The sequence below is a fragment of the Plectrocnemia conspersa genome, unplaced genomic scaffold (genome assembly GCF_051122295.1).
Source record: "Plectrocnemia conspersa isolate PC_06_02 unplaced genomic scaffold, ASM5112229v1 ptg000001l, whole genome shotgun sequence".
NCBI classification, from domain to species: Eukaryota; Metazoa; Arthropoda; class Insecta; order Trichoptera; family Polycentropodidae; genus Plectrocnemia; species Plectrocnemia conspersa.
The window spans coordinates 31,615,580-31,627,069 of record NW_028277165.1 but is presented as its reverse complement, the minus strand read 5'-3'; positions in this window follow the sequence as shown (position 1 = coordinate 31,627,069).

The following is an 11,490-nucleotide window of genomic DNA, read 5'->3' as shown; positions in this document are numbered from 1 at the left end:
TTATGCAGTATTCACGTATTTTTTATTTTATATGTTACTTTAAATATGACTAGAAATAAATAAGTATAGGAGAGATAAATCTTTGAAAATCAATATTTTTCCAATATTCTAAAATTAATATTAAACGTGCAACAATTAAAATATATTATTACGAATAATTTATAAAAATATCACAATAATCAATCACGTGATTTTTTTTAAAAATATGTTTACAATTTTCTATGCATTTCGGATTTTTCGACCGTGGAACGACGCGGATAAAAATTGTTTTTTTGTCTACTAGCGCTTTTTTGCTATAAATATATAATATATTGTAGATCTATATATATATTATTCAATTTTTATAAATAACTTATTATAATGATTATATATTTATAGCGCTTTTTTGCTATAAATATATAATATATTGTAGATCTATATATATATATTATTCAATTTTTATAAATTACGCAAGGGCTCAGTCCCGATTTTTCGATTACACATCACGTTAATTCGAAATCACAATTAGTGGCACCTAATTGAATGCACCGGTGCCGTCGTAAGTTTGTTGGTTTTATATCGGGCTCATTCCCTTATTTATGTTCGGGTCGATTCGGTCGTTAAGGTCCTCGGGAGTCTCTTGGACTTAATTTCCACACAGGTAACTTACGGGCAACGGCCGCGGGCATCGAAAATATATTTTATCCCAACTGTCATACGACGCGGGGTGGATGGGGGCAATCTATTTTAAAATATTAAGATCGTTAGGGAACACCGGTTGAGTTATCGACAACCCTCGCCACGGGTGAGGCTTTTGTGTCCGGCCGAACCAGTACTCGCTCCGATAACTTGTAAGGATCCATTTTTATTTTAGGATCTTCCTATTTACTCTTAACTATCAGTATGGAACGCTTGAATTATGGTCTTATAATTTTAGACAGTGAGATATCCTCATTCCTTTGAACTTATTCTTCTTTATTATACCTAAAACATGTATCTCTGTGACTCGATATTAAAACTACAAATATAAGTTTTGTACAAATGAGCTTTACCATATTGATATATTCATGATATGTCAACTTGAATATGTCAATATGAAAAAAATATTAGGGGGGGGGAGAGGAGCTTTCAGTAAAATCATATCGAAATACATTTTCGCTAATATAATGTTCACAAAGAACAAGAATTGATTCTGCTGTACTAAAAAATCATTTTACATGAAATATTTCGAATTTATGATACTGAATAAACTTCTGAATATGCTGATAAAATAGTAAAAATCTTAATGCATATTGAAAGTTACTGAATTATTTAATTTTTAGATAGTTGAAGCACCGCTGCCTAGCAGTATCGATTGATTTCACCTGATGCGCAAGTTTGATGGCCAGTTTAACGACGACACATTAATTCTTGCACCTTCTTGTGCCTGGCACACTTTTTTTGGTCACCATGCCATTTTCTTGACTTTCACCTGTTGGCAACCGCACGATTGTGTCAAAGCGTTTATATGTCTACGCAGAAATGAAATGGGGAAAAAATGATCGACTTCGATGGAAGCGACGCGAGTGTCATTTTTAAACAGATAGAGGAAACGACATTTTTGCTGACGACAGACTTTTTCTTCGCACAGAATAAAAAAAAATAAACACACACACACACAATGGAATGCAACGCGATTAATGTATAGACACGTGTGCTTCTTGTCGATTGTCCAAAGATCGGATTTTTTTACAGCGAATCGAAGAGAACAATGAGACGTTTGCGGTGTCTAAAGTCGATTTGTGCGAAAACGAAACTGCATTCGATCTTTGATTCCAACTATAAAAATACAGTAATTCCCTAATATCCGAGGTTAATTGAGTAAGGAATAAAAAACGCAAGGTTATAATCAGCATGTTTTTATTATATAGCTTAAAATCGTTAGATTTTACGGTTTTTTATATGGCTTAGAAAATCTGAAACTAAAATTTTGTAGTGAAAAATTAATCAATCTTATTATTAAAAATTACTAAAATAACATTTTTAAAATACTCATCAATACTCATACAATAAAAAGACATCTGAACTTGAAGCTTAGATTCGAAAAATAATAATTAACGATAAAAATATACATTTACAGCTAATAACATACGCTTGCTAGGGGTGGAGTAACACTACTTCTTTTAAATTTTAATCAGCTTTAATCAGTGAAAATAATATTATACACTATAACACACTTTATTAAACTTCATAGTAGATTTCTAATACATTAAATAATACAAGATAATAAAATCATTTTGTTACTATAAAAATGATTATGATGCCAGTCCTCAAAGTCATAAGTCATTAAAGATGACGTTTCCTCGAAAGGCCAACTGCCCATCCAAAAAGGAAATCGTCGGTGGCGACGACGTCACACGTGGATCGATAAGCCACGGTTTGGGAAATCCGGGTTTTTGAGCGGGTACGTGCGGCGGCGGTGACGCTGTCCGCATACGACATGGGCGCGGCCGCCGCCGTTGGCCACAAAATTCGGCCATCGAAACTGTATGATTTAGTATGTAAGAGTTATTGTAAAGTGTGGGAATGGCGACTGAGTCATGTCCCATGGATGACGCCATGGCTCGTCTGCCGGCAGCGCGTGTGAGCCTGCTACGTGCCTCCTGTGTATCCTGTTACCGACAGATATACATTTCAACGAGTCCCCCGCTTCTGAAACGTGGACTGTCAACGGTGTCATCGCTTTTCCATCAACTAATAGAGAAAAGCAGCAGCCGACTAATTAACAAGTGGCAGGTGACTTATTTTGCCAGAGCTCCTTTATACTATCAATGTCTTGATTATAATAGTTGCTCTTAATCGGCTCACTTTATGATTTTCAAGACGCTATACTTTTCTATCTGCAGAAACAGAAAAAAATTGCACGAAACCATATCTAGTGAATAATTAAAATGTGGTGCAAAACCAAAGAATAGTTTACCCACATTTTTTTTATATAATACTATTTATGACATTTAACTGCAACGTAATATTTTGTATAGACTGTATGATCTGGTGGTAAAAATTAATAGTGAACCTTGAGATTCGATTAAACTTGACGTTCTTTTTTTGGTCTTGTATTTTCAAGACACTTCCATTAAAACGATTGAACCTTTGCTTTGACGTCATAACACTAGCGGTTTATCATCTGTTATTGAACAATTATTTAAGTTAAGAACTAAACAGTTTAAAAACAAATTTGGCAACTACTCGTTTCATGCCCAAAATATCCATAAAACTCGCTTCTCATATACTGTATGAAACACAAATGTCCCAATTTCTTTGCAATTTATTATCATATTTTATATTATATATAAGCCCTTCGTTTAAGCATATGATATTTGCCACAGCTTTCCATTATTTGCACTTTTTACTGTTAAAAAATATTAATCCATATTATTTTTTCCGTCATTTTAAAATTCAAAAAATCGCCGAGCGTGATTAAAATGCGTATTTACACAAACTATGCGTCCAATGATGCTTATAAATTATATGCATATATAAAAAAATAGTATCAACTTAAACAAATAAAAAGTATTGAGAGAAAACGACAACATTATCTCTAACACAGTCATAGGAATCTTCCCACAAAAGTTTAAAACTTCTAACCTTTTATATAAAACTGATATATAAAATATTGCATTTCATTCTTCTTGGACATAATCTTTAACCAAAAATAATAATAGATAAAAAAGTATAGAAATAAAAAAGCGTTTTAAAATAGAAACAAAACAAAATAAAATTTTAACCCTTTAAATGCCAGCAACTAATTAGTGAGTCACTTGTGGTTTCTCTTCACGCGTCAGCATCTCTTTTGGAGAATAAATAGAAAATACTTAGTTTACTGATAGATGCGAGTACAGTAATTTTAACGAATTAAAAAAATGTGAATCGAAAACTCAAAGGTGAATCGCTGGCGTTTAAGTGGTTAAAATTAATTCCTAAATTTACAAAATCTTATTTATGTACTTTTTTCAATATGTTTAATCGTGCAACAATTTTTATTCAATAAAATATTTTTGTCACGAAGATTAGATAACTTAATCAATATTTAAAACTACGCACTTCTTTTAGCTATCTTTTGTTGTACATAAAAACACATAAAATTGCTATAAATATTTTTTGGGAATTTTAATGATATGTATGTATACAAAAATATGTGTTATGAAAATCAATATATAATTTAGCACATATTTGTTTTATAAAATGATTATATTTATATACAGAATTATTTTTTGCTGTCACATTTACAATATTTTTCTGTAATTAAACTACTTTTTAAATATGTATTTTTATATTAATATCAAAGTATTATATATAGGTTTTGTAACAAATTAAATTATCAATAATATATGGCAATGACTTTATCATAAACCATCAGTTAATTTTAACTAGTATTTAGATTTTTTTAATAGTATTAAAATTTATAGTATTTATTTGTTTAATATATTCATACATTAATTTATGAAATAAACTAAGAGTTATATTTGATTATAATTTACATTTAATATATTTTAATAAGCAAAATAATTAACAAATCCTTTTATTGTTCTTTGTTAAAATATCAATATTAAATCAAAATATAACTATTATTTTATTTAAAAACAGAATATAAAATATAAAAAACAAACCCCATTATAATAAATGCTTATTTACCGAAAAATACTAACCGTTTAACAACTGGCATATTAGAGTTAATAACCATTTATCAAAACTACAGATCGTTTAATTAAATTACTAATCAAAAGCAAATACAACCCATTATTTTTTATTAGTGTGTCTATTTTTTCTTATAGACGACGTATAATTAATAAAAATGAGTTACTTCATATAATAGGAATACGTATTTATTAAAGGAAAAAATACAGCTTTAGTTTTGGCACATAAATATAATAAATCAGCTAATTTTGATAAATACTCAATAAACTGGCTATAGTGACAATACAAAAACTAATTTATTTTTTCATTATATTCATACCTAAATTAATAAAAAATTATAAAGATTATATTTGATTCCAATATACAAATATTTATTATATTGAAAAAAGCATAGTATTGTTTTTTGTTAAAATATCAATATTGAATATTCACTACAAAAAAAAACTATAATAATGAATAAGCATTTAATAAAAATACTGACCTTTCAACAACTGATTATTAAACTATTTAATATAGTTACTAACCATTTATTAAAATTATTTTAATATTACTAATGCAGCAAATACAGCCTACAAGTTTTATACTATCGTGAATATTTTTTTGAATACAAAAAAATAAAAAAAGAAGAATAAAAAAATTCAGCAATATTTTTGGCACAAAGATAAGATAAGTCAGTTAATTTTGATAATGCGCAATAAACTGGCTATAGTGACTATATCAAAACATATTTACTTTTTTATTATATTAATACCTAAATTATATAAAAATTCAAGGATTATATTTGATTTCAATAAACAAACAATTAATTTATTTTTACAGAGAAATTGCACACTGCAAAATATTTAACAAAGCATATTATTATTTTATAGTAAAATATCAATATTCAATTAAAATATAACCAACTTTAAATTTAGAAACAGAACATCTTTTATAAAAAAAAAGACCTTGTAATAAAAAATATTTAAAATTGATATAACTATTTATCAAAATCACTGATCATTTAATAAAAGTTTTCTACTATCGAGTATAGTTTTTTTTAAATAAATAAAATTAACTGTATCATATTTTAAATCAAACAATACGTATTGATGCATAAAAAAATAATACAGCTAGATTTTTGCCACAAAGATAAGATTTTTATATCACTTTTAATTTTTTTTAAATAATAATTTTGATTGATAAAATATTATGATTCAATAATTATGCGCTTAACGTTTTTAATTTTAAATTAAAAATACGTAAAGTAACAACACAATTTAAAAATCACTACAATTACACAGAGCTTATAAATAAGCCTAATGCTTATGTTTATTGTTGAATTTAAGTATTCTATATAAAAAGTCTGCTCATGTTGTAATTTAATAACATATAGTACTTTTTATTTAAACATGTAACTAAATAATAGGTAAAACGTATTTATTTATCATTTACCACAAATCTTAATTTTTAATTTAATTTAATATAATGTATTTTTTAATTATTTTGTCACTACTGAAATGTGTCGATCGAATCGTATTGAATTCTTATCAACTTTTCAGCCTAACATCAATATTGATCACAATAAGAAAATGAGCTACCGATCTGTTAAAAAATAAGTGTCGTCATTGTTAATCGTTTTGGATCCTCAAGGCTAAGCTTCTCAACATTCAGCTCGCGATCACAGTGACGCACCTATCGTCTCTGAATCATTCGCCCCTCCCTATTTTCGCATTTCGTTAAAACGTCGTCATCAATATTTATCGATTAAATTGCACACAGAGTACTTCTTTTTTGTGTACGTGGGTGGAAGTGCGTTTTTTGCGGGCGGTGATAAAAAAATTGTCAAACCATTGTTTGGATGTTGAGATTGACAAAAAAAAAGTAATTGCGATAATGCCTGGCTGTCAAAGTACTATATTCATTTGTAAGAAAATTGCATACGTTGTTTTTGGCGTGTGTCATGGGTGGTGTTCCATCATCTCTTTAGCTCATTTTGTACACTGATGATATGGTTGCGGAAATTGTCCGAAATGATTATTATATATATTATACATAGGTGTTACAGTGAATCAATTTTAAATTGTGCAATGAGCATTATTACCTATCGCCTACGTATGATTTCACTAAATCGTGTAATATATGTATAAACATACATAAAAATAATTTAAACCATAGAAATAAAATCTCAATCAAATCATGATAATATGGTATCATCAATATGAACTGGTATGACATATATATGTGCGATATTTTTTAATTGGCCCCAATAGATGTCGGATCGCATCGATTAAGTCAATTAAGTCACGCAAATTATCATCCGATTCTGCAAAGTTCACGTGACAAGAATCATTTCTCAGAAGCGAAAATGGTTTATAAATAAACATAATAGCCCCTATTATCCATAAACAAATAATATGCATACAATGCCACGAAAATAAACTCAAAGCTCAAACACGCATACTAAACTCTAAATTTCAATAATTTAATATTTTATTGAGCAGTAATAAGACAACCATAAATTATTTCGTTAAATATGGGTCATAAAATACAATACCATTCAAATCACACGTTAGATTACCAGCGAAACGTTAATCGTGTGTGCGTTTGTTAACAAAATCGCGATAATATCTCACAAGCATGAATAATACATAATATGTATGCGTATAATATTATTATTTTTACATAATTGAATGTTGTTATGTTCCATTGACACGAGTTTAATATTTATAATGTGTTCCGATTTAAATCGACTTTAACTGTGTGACGAACAGTTGGATTATTATTCATTTTGGAGCTGTGGATATTTTAACGTATGTGGGGTTCTTAATGTTTTATTTTATTTTATTTTAACAGAGTCCTGCGGACGTGATGGTTAAGAGCGCGGACGTGTGTCCAAACCGAGAACAATACAGAAACAAGGTTAACATATTAAGAAGAAAATTGAACAGGACGCACGACGTGTTTGACGGAAATTTTACCATTGAAACGCCATGGGATGTAATATGTTACTTATGTGTACAAATTTATGGTTTTTATTTAATTTCAAGCAACTTTTGGAAGAATACCATTGCCTTCTATACACAAGACTGTTACAAATTGTAAAAGATTTACCACTATAGCTAAAAAAATCAAAAACCATACGCTATATTTTAATTCATTTATTATTTTCTATTGATTTTATTGGTGCATTCTGATTTGAATATTTAGCCAATTCCCTATTTTTAAACATTGATTATATTTCAACGAAACGGAACGGAAAAATCTTAGAAGATAAGCCGCCATTTTGAAACAAAATTTCGGATCAGACTTACCGAACCTAGCCTAAATATTTTAAATATCTATTTTTAGTATAAGTTTCATATCGAAATGATTTGAATTTTATCCATAAAAACCGACACTATTTAACAAAAAATGTGATATTAATTTTTATTTTAACGCATTTCTACTTCTAATTATGTTTTTAACAGTGCTACAATTTTTTATTAAACAATATGGCGGAGCAGAATGCTTGACGAAATTAATTAAGATTTTTTAAAACAAGTTTCATGTCAATAAGATGTCTTTAAAAATTTATTTTTAATTTATTGCTAGCAAATTAGATTTATCTGCAGTATTTAAAATATACGCCAGTGACTCAACGAATTGTTGATTCATTTTTATGCTTTAAAATAAAATAATTAATTATTTACAAATTATTGATTATTGTACTAGCATAATTTATTTGTATATTTATTCTTAGAAAGAGAAACTGACGCGTGAAGAGAAAAAATATGTGACTCACTAACTAGTCGCTGGCGTTTAAAGGGTTAAAATTTTATTTTAATAAAATTTCTATTTTTGTTATGATTTAATACAAATTCCACAATATTAGCATCCATATAATTTTATTATTTTAATTTATGTCTGGAATTGATATTTTATTTAATACTCAAACTAAGTCATTCTAAAATGGATAAGAAACACTAGTTTAATGTATGCTACAGGTAAATAATGTAAAAGTGTAATGCAAGTTACTTACTACAAGAATATAAACCTTTTTTAACATTAAATAAAATGCCAGTATTCACGATTTAAAAGAGCCGATTACAGTGACGTAGCCGGAGCGATCTTTAAAATTGCCCCCCCCCCCCTATACATTTTTTGCATGGTCATAAAATCAACATTTCTTAAAATAATTAATTAGTTATTGTTAAGCTCTTGCTATTCATGGATATATATATATATATATATATATATATATATATATATATATATATATATATATATATATATAAATATATACATATATATATATATATATATATATATATATATATAAATATATACATATATATATATATATATATATATATATATATATATATATATATATATATATATATATATATATATATATATATATATATATTAGCGCCTTTAAGGTTTAGTACCACACTAGACGATCCCATCGCAAATATGCCGCCCCCAAGCAAGTACCGCCCGGGGCTGCCCGCCCCCCTCGCCACACCATAGCTACGCCACTGGCCGTTTAAAATGTAAGTAATCTGCCACCATATTATGAGTTATATATTATTGGAAAAATATATAAATTAAGCAGAAAAATCACACAAAAAATATTAAATATGCAAAAATAGCACAGTTAAAATTTTACAAAAAAATACATGTAATAGTATTAAACAACAAAAATTACACACTAAAAGAATTAAACAGAGAAAAAATTAAACAGCAAAAATAATACCTAAAAAAATTATACAAATATACAAAAATTTAATTAAAAAAATAACTTTTGGAAAACATTAATTACGAAATAAATTTCAAACTGCAGTAATTTTACATCTTCCAGTAACATGTTAAATTCTTTTGGTGTGAATATAAAATATTAAAAATATGCATTTTTCCATAAATATATTCAAGAAGTAATTAGCATTTTTCAAAAAAAGCATTTAAATAATTAAATATAATAGAAAAAGACAATGCCTACTACTTTTTAAATACATAAGTTAACAATTTTTTTATTTAAAAAGTAAAATTTTGCTTTTAAAGTTAAGCATTGACACCAAAATATTGTTTTGTATATTTTTTTTTTAATATGTCATACAAAATTTTATCTACATCATAATATGTATATATCATATTCCAATATAACCAATCGCTAAAATACAAATAAAACTATTTTATCTATAAAAATGAGGAATAAAAAACTTTTACCTTATTACTAAAAAAAGCATATCTTAAGCTAACTTTCTAATATTTATAGAAGTTGCATTTAATATGTATGTATATTAAAGTATGTATTTAAAAAATTGTGTACTTAAATATGCAATGACACATAAACATATACAATTTATCTTAATGTATAATATATAAATATTTCATTTTATGTATATATATAATATTAGATCAATATATTAGAATTCAGCATATTTTTAATTTATTAGTTACGTCAACTTAATTTCTCAAACTGAATTTTACAAATAGTATATTAAATATTTAGTCTAATTAAAAATAATATAAGACTATATAAAAATTTATGTTACACTAAAGATTTAAATAAATGATTTTACAGCATATTTAAAATAAATAACATAATAATAATATATATATTCTTAAAGGTTTTTAATGGATTAATTTATAAATAAAGTACATAAACATACATCAACTAAATAACATGCAAACGTAAAATTAAATAATATTTGATTTTTTATATTATATATAGGCATCGTGTTCAATGTTTAATTATAATTTTACATATCCATAATAAAAAAATAGAACAGGCATTATATTTTAAACATTAAGTAGTACCCTATTATTATTTTGAAGAACACTTGACTACCCGGGCGTTACAAAAAAAAAACCGTATGGATTTCTCAAGATGTAGCCGCTTCGAAATATCGAAACCGAAATACGCAATCGATTAAACGATCGCTGATTTACGGTTGTTGTTCGAGCACGTGTATTAATAGGCAATTCAACCCGTTGATTGCCATACAATCATTGCCATTACGTAATTAATTAGTTTTTCTCACCGTTTACGACCGCCGATGCGTTTATTGACTGTGCCCCGTTAATTGGCGATTACCTCTCATTTGCATGCCAGACATACTGCCGGAGGTATTCATTGTAATATTATATTACAACGTCTCAATGCAGTTTTTTTTATTGTATTGTCCCGTCGGAATCAAATCACACAAATTTGTTAACAAACCGCTGCAAAGCTCCTCGTACGACCCACATTCGTGATGTCAGTTATGAAGGAGCAAAAGCGAACGACAAAAAATGTATTTATATATGAAAGGTGCGATCTAAAAGCTTGAAGATGATCTGAATAAGTATATTATATATGTATATTAAACATATGATATAAATATATAATTTAAATAAACAATATAATATTATTTAGGTCTTTAGAATATTTTTCATGATAATAACAAATGCGTTCCGCTTATCGTCGTCGTCAACAAAACGTTAAAAATAGTTTTAAAATAATTTTCAAATAAAAAAATTAGGCATTAAGAACTTATTTCAATACCAAAACTTTAAGCTATTTTAATTTTATTGATAATTTATATTATAATTAATCATTAAAAATATTTAAAATATTTGAATACTTTGCATAAAGCCTCAAAAATAAAATACGACGACATCCAAAATATTGTTTAGTATATTTGATTGCATAGATTATGATCATAAAGATGCTTAGAATTATACATGTATATTATTTCAAGAATGGATCTGACTTGACTTCTCTAAGATTATCTCAATGGATACTCCACACTTTCGAGTGTCAAATTCAACGAGTCCACAAACTTTTCGATCGCCCCGCACCCATATATGCACGGAGCAGACGTATAGTGA